The sequence below is a fragment of the Polyodon spathula genome, chromosome 2 (genome assembly GCF_017654505.1).
Source record: "Polyodon spathula isolate WHYD16114869_AA chromosome 2, ASM1765450v1, whole genome shotgun sequence".
Taxonomy (NCBI): domain Eukaryota; kingdom Metazoa; phylum Chordata; class Actinopteri; order Acipenseriformes; family Polyodontidae; genus Polyodon; species Polyodon spathula.
Genome location: NC_054535.1, coordinates 102573147 through 102584438, shown reverse-complemented (window position 1 = coordinate 102584438; position 11292 = coordinate 102573147).

The window sequence follows — 11292 nt, the reverse complement described above, 5'->3', positions numbered from 1 at the left end:
CAAACCATTTATTACACAAAAAAGGCACCCCTTAAAATAAAGCATGAGCTTTTTCAGTTTTCTATGAGCCACCTCTGCTACTCCTCTGCAGCAGATCTGTAGATAACTCAGCACCTGTTAACCTCATGATGTAGGGTAAGAGAAGAATGGGAATTAGAGATGTGCTCATATTTCTGAGCCATGCTATAGTGGCTGAATGCAGCTATCATGCAGAAATATTGGACTGTACTGAAACTGCAGTATTCACAATGTTTTATAGTGCCTGGAAAGTGTGCTGCAGAATTAGATATCTCTTCAGAAGGTGACGTAGTTTTGGCCCATAAATAAACCACAAATCTTCCCGTTGTCTGCATCAGCTGCTCTAACAGAGTTTGATTTCTGACAGCGTTTAATTTCTGACAGATTTATAATAAACGACAGGTTATTATTAACTCTTCCCACTTTGACATGTGTTTTGATTTACCACCAATGGGAAGAGTTATTGCAAAGAACGAGTATCTGCTGGGCTCGAAAGAGCTGCTTTCATAATTCATTTGGAGAATGTCTAGTTAGTCAATCACATGGTTTGTAATCACAAATGCTGCCAGAAATTACATGAATGATGAACTGTAATAAAAGCAGTTACTTTTGTATTTCATGTGTTAACTGTTCTTGGCAATGTTCTTTCTCCAGGGAGACCATGTCAGTGAAACAGAGCCCCAGTATAAAGGTGTCGTGTAATATTCACTTAGACTTTATATAGACAGATAAAAAATAATGGGCATGATAATTATTACTGGGCAACAGTTTAGATTCTATGCCTCTAACTACACTGTAATAATGCAGTGATTACGAATATGCTTGTGCTTTCACAATGCAACAAAATGCTTCACTGCATAATTATTAGTTGGCAGTTGCTAGCATCTAAGACTATTTGCACACGTGGATAGTTGTGCAATTACTCTGTAATTACTTAGTAACCACAGTTGCAATTACAGTGTAATTACCGTTTAGTTAGATACACATGTAAAGTGTTATCTATTATTGTAATCATTATTATTTGTATTACTGTGATTGCTACTGGTGTAACTATTGAGTTGTATAGGGGTTGTGAAATGCATTGAACTCTCAGTTGACATTAAAAATGGATTTGAATCAAGTGCTTGTTAAAAGGTGCCTCTCATGAATCTTGAAACCTGTCTAAGCCTTAGAAGACATAAAGGATCCCACAGTACTTGTCGGGGGGTGGGGTGGATTTTGACACAGAACACTATAGAATAAGAAATGGGAATGAACACATGGTATTTTAAACCAATAAGTCATTTGGCAAGTCAATGAGGTGTTAGTATAATGGTAAATAACTGAGTTACAGCATGTGGAATAACTTACTGCGTTCTCAAGATGCCTTAAAAAATGTAAGTGTGACATGCAGACGGGTGGATGTACAGACAGAGACACCTCCATATAGCCTCAAAATATGATGCTCCCAACAAATTAATAGTGAATGATAATAATCCGAGGGTGTCTGATGAGTGGAGAGGCCACCTTGCATGGAATCTGCGACCCATCCAACTGCCTGCTTTTCTACTAGGGTGCAGTGTTTATCAATCACCTTGCGTATGCTTGAGAAGAATATCTAGTTAGTAACTGAACCACACATACCCTGCAACATGGATTACAAGGATAAGCAGTCAACCACATGCCCTGGAACCACTGGTCACTGAATGAAGGCTGTAACTCCTCAATATGATACATCTTCAGCAGTTTTTTTACCATTTGAATCACTTGCTGGGTTTGAACATGACAGTTTTATTGATACAAGCGGCTATAATAATTACATGATGTCAAACTTGCAGTATTGATCAGCGTATTGATAACATCATATTTCAAAGCAAAGATTTGTTGATTCAACGTGTACATGTTATTTTGAAAATGTTTTACTGGTGTGGATGATGAAAGCATCCTTTTCAGTCTCTATGATGAATCTTTAAAGAAAAAGTGGTTTGGATAAGAAACCTCCTTTGATGAAGTGGTAGAAGAAATACATAATGATCCATGCACCGCAGTTATTGTATCTAACACAAGACAGACACTACGCTCGTACAGCTCAGTTAAATAGTTCAATCTGCAACATTGCAAAGTCTAAATGACCTGTTCTGTGAATGTTTGCATTCTTCACAGAAGCATAATGATCTTACTTGATCTTTGACTTTTGTGTAATGTCAGGCTGCAGATTGGATTGTAGATTGTAGATGGCTGATGGAACCAGATGCCATCTTAGTTTGACAACGTAATGAGATAAGATTGAGTTCACAGACTGGTCTCATGGTGCAGATGGAATTGATGGTAGAATTTGGGATGAGTCAATAAACTGGGGTCCTGTTGTAAGTGGCTGCAGTGAAGCTCTGTTTAGTGTTCTTCATTACAGCACAACACCCCGCTTCTTTACACACATTAATGCCATTACACCGTTATTGTAATCAGTCTTAATTGCTTTGCAATACAAAAGGTATGACAAAGCTTTGCAGTTAGTTACCACTATTTTAACCACTGACAATCAAGATAAGCAAGGCTACAGCTATGGCCAAACATAGCTGAGACATCATTTTATAAATACATATCTATCTATCTATCTATCTATCTATCTATCTATCTATCTATCTATCTATCTATCTATCTATATATATATATATATATATATATATATATATATATATATATATATATAGATAGATAGATAGATATAGATAGATAGATAGATAGATATACTTTCGTGCAAAGTTATACAACTGCATTGTAATAGGTTGTCCAAAGGTTTCATTCGAAATACTTGAAAAAATGTGTTAATTCTATAGGGTGATGCAAAATGTTTGGCTATTGTATAAAGCTATCTACCTCACTGCCATTGCAATTACAGAGGCCTTTTCTGTGAAGTTATGTTGTATACAGAATAGCATTAACTAAACTAATAAAGGGGGGGGGGTTGGTAATGTACTTTCTACTTTGTGCCTTATTATAATGCTTTGATCCTCTTATGGAAAAACATAAGAGAAAGGGAAAGGTGAAATGTATTACCATTAGAGTAAAGAAAAATATCCCTTAATGGTGGTGTGGGCACTAGACCATGTTTCCTTTTGGAACAGCGTTCAAACATTTTGCTGGAAGCCTGTAACCACATGGGTGCTGTAACAACAGGGACCAAGCAGAATGGTTTAACCACATGGGTGCTGTAACAACAGGGACCAAGCAGAATGGTTTTTGACTTTAAGATGTACTCATCAATGTCGAAAAGGAGTTTAAAGAACAAGGTCTGACAGGTGCATCTGAGAACCAAGAAGAATTATGTCAGGTACAATGCTTTGGGCAACTGTCCATATTCCCAGAGAGAAAAGTGATAATTTAAGCAGGGAGGAGATAAGTGTTCGGCACGTAATTACCTAATCTTCTTCTACAAACTTATTTACAGCACTGCCTCTTCCATCCAGCTAAAGAAAGACTAGTAGTCCAAAATGTCTTGTAGTCCAATTTTTTTTACCCTATATATATATATATATATATATTATATATATATATATATATTATATATATATATATATATATATATATATATATATATTTTTGTTCCTTGTGGTACACTGCAGCTTTCTTTGTTTAAATATATATATAGAACCAAAAGAACAAAAAAGCCTAATGATTATTCAAATCTAACATGTTATAATTTGTATACAATGTTGATTTGAGTGTTACATTTTTTTGCCCCCAAAAAAGCATCATTTATTATAAAACCTCCTGGATCCTTTAGCCAGATCTCAATACTGACATTGTGTGTATCACTCTGTGAACAAAGGCTTTGAAAAGCACCTTTAAGTGTGCACAAAGTCTCTTCTGTGTGTTTCTCTCTTTTAAAGTATTTAAAAGACCAGGGGGCAATATGTAAGAGATCCTTTACATTATCAGATATACTGTACACTGTCATGATACCTGATATTTACCATGCTTACTAACTGTTATAGATAACCTGGCCCACAGGGTATGTTTCTGAAGAGATTCCAAGTGAGTAAATAGCTGATATTTGTCCAAAGACCTTGGCTATACATGCACAGGTAAGACAGTGATTGTGAGAATGTGTGTGTGTGCGTGTGCATGTGTGTGTGCGAGTGTTTGTGTGTGTGTGTGTGTGTGTATATCCATACAATAGAAAGTCTTATCTTTCAGATGTAGTAGCGCAAAGCCTTTTAATCTCCTCCAAAAGCAAATCGTGCTGATTCAATATGACACGTTGATTGATATGAATAAATGTTGAGTTTACAGAAGCTGAAGGGATTTGAAAGCTAAAGTGTTTCCCTTGCCTTCCATGGTATTATCAACACTCATAAATCATAGACGATAGGATGCAGCAACTGGTCGTGTTCCACCTTACACCAAAGCATAACTCATTCCACTTTGACCTTTAAATTCGGCTTCGGTCACTTATATTAAAGGCACATCGTGACCTGTATGACCTTGGCCATTCATATTTATTCACCACTAAAGGCACATAGCACTTCAGCCACACTTTGGTAGGGTGACATGAAACCCTTCACATTTATCATGTGGAATTGTAAAACAAGCAGGTTGCTCATGCTCTTCATCTAGAACATGGTTTAATTGTAAGATCAATGGAGGTGAGTAGATCAGAAGCATGCCCAGCACTGAAATGAGATACTGCATGTGTATGAGGGTTTCTTTCAGTTCACAGATCGGTAGATTATTATATCGAGCCACACACAAATAAAATGCCACTTGATACCACCAAGTCTTAACCTTCGACTTTTTGTACACCCTACTCATGGCCTTTTATGTGTCTCAAGTTTGCTTTCTTAAATTGTCATCAGGGGGACTTTATTACAAAAAGAAATACCAAGTAACCTTTTGACGCTGGTCACCTCTGCTACTAGGCGAATCCTGAGGATATCTGTGCATTCATGGAATTCCATACTGTATCAGGAAGAATGGCAGCCTTATTGATGGCCACGGAAAAATGGTATATGCCATCTGTGACCTTTGACATAGGTCATTACAGTCAACACTGTGCAAACATAAACATGATCATTTAACCTGTACATTGCAAAAACAGCACCATTTGACATATCTTTACTGTGCAGTCGGCTATATAATACAGGTATCATTTAACTGCACACTTTACTTTAGCAACTTGACATTAATCCAGATGCACCTGTTGTAAATATTTTGCACAGTAAGTGTTCTAGTCATTATCATTCTCTCTGAGAAATAACATATAGAATCAAAGCACAGTATAATTTATTTAATTGCATATGTATGTATGTATATATGTATGTATAAGAACATAAGAACATAAGAATATAAGAAAGTTTACAAACGAGAGGAGGCCATTCGGCCCATCTTGCTCGTTTGGTTGTTAGTAGCTTATTGATCCCAAAATCTCATCGAGCAGCGTCTTGAAGGATCCCAGTGTCAGCTTCAACAACATTACTGGGGAGGGTTCCAGACTCCCACAATTCTCTGTAAAAAAAATGCCTCCTATTTTCTGTTCTGAATGCCCCTTTGTCTAATCTCCATTTGTGACCCCTGGTCCTTGTTTCTTTTTTCAGGTTAAAAAGTCCCTTGGGTCGACATTGTCAGTACCTTTTAGAATTTTGAATGCTTGATTCAGATCACCGTGTAGTCTTCTTTGTTAAAGACTGAATAGATTCAATTCTTTAAGCCTGTCTGCATATGCCATGCCTTTTAAACCAGGAATAATTCTGGTTGCTCTTCTTTGCACTCTTTCTAGAGCAGCAATATCCTTTTTGTAGCGAGGTGACCAGAACTGAACACAATATTCTAGATGAAGTCTTACTAATCCATTGTAAAGTTTTAACATTACTTTCCTTGATTTAAATTCTACTCTTTTCATTATATATCCGAGCATCTTGTTGGCCTTTTTTATAGCTTCCCCCCATTGTCTAGATGAAGACATTTCTGAGTCAAAATAAACTCCTAGGTCTTTTTCATTGATTCCTTCTTCAATGTATGTATGTATGTATGTTTGTGTAAATGGCGACATACTAGTATTATTTTGTTTTAGTTTAAATAATAAAATAAAGAAAAAATTCCCTAAAAAATCCTTCAGTAAATTTCCTTTGGGATTGCCTACGATTCATTAAATAAAATATTCCCCACTTTATATTAGGCAACTAATTTAAAGCATGCCAGGAATTCAGTGGGAACTTACTGTAAATATGAAGCTATGGAAGCTTACATTGAAGGGTTCTCTTTGGTGGTAAAAGAAGCAGCTGGTCTGCCAAGCATTATCTGCTGCAATATCATGATCTGAGGGTTTGTTGCTAATATTATAGTATGTCATAAAACAACAGTATTTTAAGAAAATAATATGAACCATACATGTCACCACATGCCATCAGAACACATTTGTGGCTTAGAATCCTGCCATACAATGGTAAAACTATGTATAAGCACCTGTTTCTAGTGTAAACATTTGCACTCTGGGATGAATTATAGGCACCAGAGAGCTAAAACAGTAAAGCCTTTAGTAAGCACTTTAAACACTGTTCTGGTAAATAAGGATCTCAAACAGCAAAGTGCACAAATTAGCACAGTCCCATTAAACCACATGTGATTGGAAGCTTGTACAGAATCACTACTTGATTACCTACCTAGCAGTACTCTGGTGTAAATCAGAGTAAATCACCTCAAATAAAAAGCGTGTGTTAGAGATTAAATAGATAGACAACAGATGTACTGGACAGTGTTGTCTGATACACCTTTGCTGCAGATTCTGTCCCCAGTCAGTGAGATAAGATGAGGTAAAAAAATCTCTATACCCACAAATGCAGACAAGCCCGGCTCTTTTGCCATGTGTTTCAGGCGCTCGCTTGCGGTGCACAGGGCCAGTGATTCGCGCCCAGCCTCCGCCCTGCTACACAGACATTAACACTTTCCTTCCCATACATCACTACACTGTGAAGCAATACTGTTTTTCTTTAGAATGTTTCATTTATTGAGTGCAGGACTGAGGTTTTGGACTGAACAAATCATCAATGTCCTCTATTTTGACTGTACTTGTTTCTAGCTAAGACTACTGGTGCAATACTGTGAAGCTCATATTGTGAAGCTCAATGAGCCAAATGTGAATTTGATTATATTAATCCAGACTATTGGCCAGCTGGAGAAAGGGACATGGTATTGGGTGTCCTCCTAGTCGCAACACATGTATACCAGCCTTCAAATGCAACTGGACCAGAACACATCTTTAAGGAATAAAACACCATTAACACTTGATTTTGTTTATATACCTTATTTGGAATATGTAGATATTTCAAAGACAACGCTATACATAAATAAAATGTGTGCTGCTTCCTGGTTCCAAATCACTCCCTGTGTTGTAATTCAAATTTACTCCACAGGCCTACTTTTAATCAACCGATGAGATATACAGCACAGGTTCCACAATGCAGTAATGTATATATATAGGGATGCATTTGAAATGTTTACATATCTTGAACAAGGTAAAAACAAAAAAACTAATAAAAAAAACAATAGATTATCTGATTCTCATTCACGGTAAGCAAGACATGTACCCCCTACTGTAGAGAATTGTGATGATTGATGTCAAACTTGCATGCTCTCAGCATTGTTCACCCCAGCCACTCATTCAGGCGCCATTCAATACAGCTGATCAGAAAAGAGCAATACGAAAATAAATCAATACATTAAGTGGCAAAGCCTCTGAAACATGTCGCACAATTAGCAAGTTTTATGCTGTTTCAGTGAAGAACCCGAGCCTTATTCAAACAAATATGTGGCACTGATTTATTATAGTGTTAGGCACTCGTAAGCAATATACACTGCAGAATTCAAGCCCCGCACTGAGAGCAGGTGGGGAGCAAGCTGCAGAAGTGAGATGGCTGCATGACCATGTTTAAGTCTAGGTCTACATTTTATTTATGAGTGCTGTCGTGGTTGTGGGAATAAAGGCAGCATCTTCGAGTGTTCACGAGAGCAGGGGTTATTTGGTGCTATTTTTACAAGAAGGGGCTGATTTGTCTTAGGCTATTACCGTCTATTACAGCTGGAAGTCTCCTGGAAAGGTGGGAAGCAGCGAATGCTGGAATTCTGCCTAAAGAGAAATCAATGAAACAAATTAATCCTTCGCAGGCTGCAATGACACAGTAATCCATCATTCAGAGCTGCTTTTATATACCAAATCAGGGAGCCGGCAGAGAGAAAGAGCCCTGGGGGACAGAACAGACAACAACGTACACCAACGCTGGGGAAATACTGGGGGATCAGTCGATTTGGAGAGGATATATTACAGCTGATTGTCTTATTTCTTGAAAAAAAAAGCTTTCTATGCTTTCATGTGTATCATATGCTAATTACACACAACTATTTTTTTTTTCTTGTTGAGCAAGATTATTATTATTATTATTATTATTATTATTATTATTATTATTATTATTATTATTATTATTATTATATTGAGACTGAACTTTGAGTCTTCCAATCTACATCAATCATCTCCAGTTCGCCAGTGTAGAACATTTGTAGAACATTGTTTTATTGTACTATCCATTTGATTTGCAACTCAGGTCATTTAACCTTTTAGGTGAGAAAAGTTCAGTGGTTGTGTCTTTTTGAACTGTGCCTTGTGTCTCGTAAGCTTTTCTTCAATCCAGTCGAGGTATCCACTATCAAGGAAAGTTATCCTCCTACTGCATTTATGGCACGTACAGCAGAATCATTGATAGTATTGATGTACTGTATATTAGGACAAGCTATGGTCAATTGTAAGAGCAGTAGAAGACAGATTTACAACAAACATCATGGGACATTTATTACACATATCAAACAAATGTATTAAATTAATTATACCCTTTAGAGCCAAACTTTGTGTCCTGTCATCAGCTTTCTGTTGTTAAAATAAATAATAATAATAATAATCATACATACATACATGCATATATACATACATGCATGCATGCATGCATACATACATACATACATACGTACATACATACATATATACATATATATATACAGAGCATCAAAAGAAAAAATAAATGATGGACATTGACGAAATGTATTTGGTTTCTTTTTAATCACTCGATCATTCATCCTTGACCATGACACGCTTGAGTGACAGTGACTGAAGCATATGCACTTAATCATCTAATTAGTGAGACAGTTGATTGGACACTGGATATGGAGTGATTTCAGCTGTTGAATTGCAAGCTTGAATAAAAGCAATAAAGAAAATCACAGAAAAAACAATATGCCAGCATGTTGGAGGCTGGACTGGGGCAGCGTACTGTGGTTTGCCATCTTGGGAGCTCACAGCCAGCAAATTCAAACCTGGCGAGACAGTATAACCAGATACACTCTGTCAATGACAGGCCATGAACTGAGAGACCAAGAGTCACAACACCTGTCAAAGATCGACAGATCATTTTGCAGTGTCTTTGTGATGTCAATTGTTAATCATCACAATAAAAAGTCACTGCACCTGCTCTAAAAAACAGTTTGTCATTTTTTGATCAGTGAATTTTATACAAATATAAGTGTCTTTTGATGCTCAAATATAAGTGATAAGTTTCTTTTGATGTTCAGTATACATACATAACAGATTGGAATGTCTTGCCACATTTAGGCATAATTGGGTTGGTTTTAGCGTTCAATAGGTAAAAGACAGGAGGTACAAAACCAAACAAGGAAAACGACCTTGTATACTGCAATGGCACATATTATAGTACAAATGTAGCTGACCTTGTATACTGCAATGGCACAAACTATAGTACAAATATAGCTGGATAACTCCTGCATTCATCATTTAAACCGACAATAATATAAATTCCTTCTGGGGCAGTATTGATGAAAGAGGGTACCCCAGCCCTGTTCCTCGAATACTTGTTTTGCGAGAGGCATTTATAAGAACAAATAAAATAAAAAAGCTGAATAATATATCCCCTTAGGCCCTGGGGTCACAAATGTGGTCAAAAATTTTTAATGGCGATTATATATCTATATATATATCTATATCTATATATATATATATCTATATAGAGAGAGAGAGAGAGAGAGAGAGAGAGAGAGAGAGAGAGAGAGAGAGAGAGAGAGAGATGTCGTGTTTGGTATTTAGTTTGTATATTTAAAGATCATAGGCTTCGTGGAATGACATTCATTATTCAAAGTTTAAAAGATACTTATGTTTAGATGGTCTGTCCAGGAAACCCCAGAAACAACTATTTCAGAAAATAAATTGCTTTTTTTTTTACCCTTCAGCAAATGTAAGAAAGGAATTTGAAGCCCAACAAGAAACATGTGACGTGTACTTTAGTGTAAGAGCTTTTTTTATTATTGTTCAGAGAACCGTTTGTCAGTTTCTATATCTTCAACAAGCCACCAGACTATTGTTTGCCCGAGGTGGATACATGTGTTTTTAAAAAAGTTAATGAACAGACCATCCAGCCCAGGGAGTGAGATCATTACATGGAAAACAATACATAACTAATGCCTAACTGCAGACTAACAGTAATGAGATCTGTCTTGTTATTGTAATGGGGGATGCCGGTCACTTTCACTGGATGTCTTATTCAGAAGAATGTACAGCAGCAGCTCCTGGACCATTGTTACCTGTCCATGTGTATTATTACATTAGCGCACCGAGTACTCGGAACTCCATTTGTTGTATATTAGAACCCTCACACCTTTCACCAAACAGGATGCTCCATTACAGGGTACTACCACATGGTAGTTCACCGGGGGACAGATAGAACTATAAAAAAGAGAAACAGAAGGAAAGAGAATCAGTTTTTAAACAACCATGATAATATTTGATACCCCAGGAGTGTTTTACTAAAACTATTATTGTTTGAGGATCTTCCCAGCCCTCTTGGGACAGCATATCATATTTCCAAAAGGCCCAGCTTACACTCAGATGAGTTGCTGTGTTACTTGAAATCAGAAATTGTTATAGTAGAAGTGCTACACAACTGAGTACAATGTAAATATCTCTGAATGTTTCTATTTCAAATTTTTAAAGTGGATTTTTTTCCACTTATCTACACACCATACTCCACACTGTAAAGGGGAAAAAAAGTTTTTATTGAGAATATATATATATATATATATATATATATATATATATATATATATATATATATATATATATATATATATATATATATATATAAATAAATACAAAACTGAAAGATCATAATTGGATAAGTCTCCACCCCCCTGAGTTAATACTTGGTGGAAGCACCTTTGGCAGCAATTACAGCTGTGAGTCTG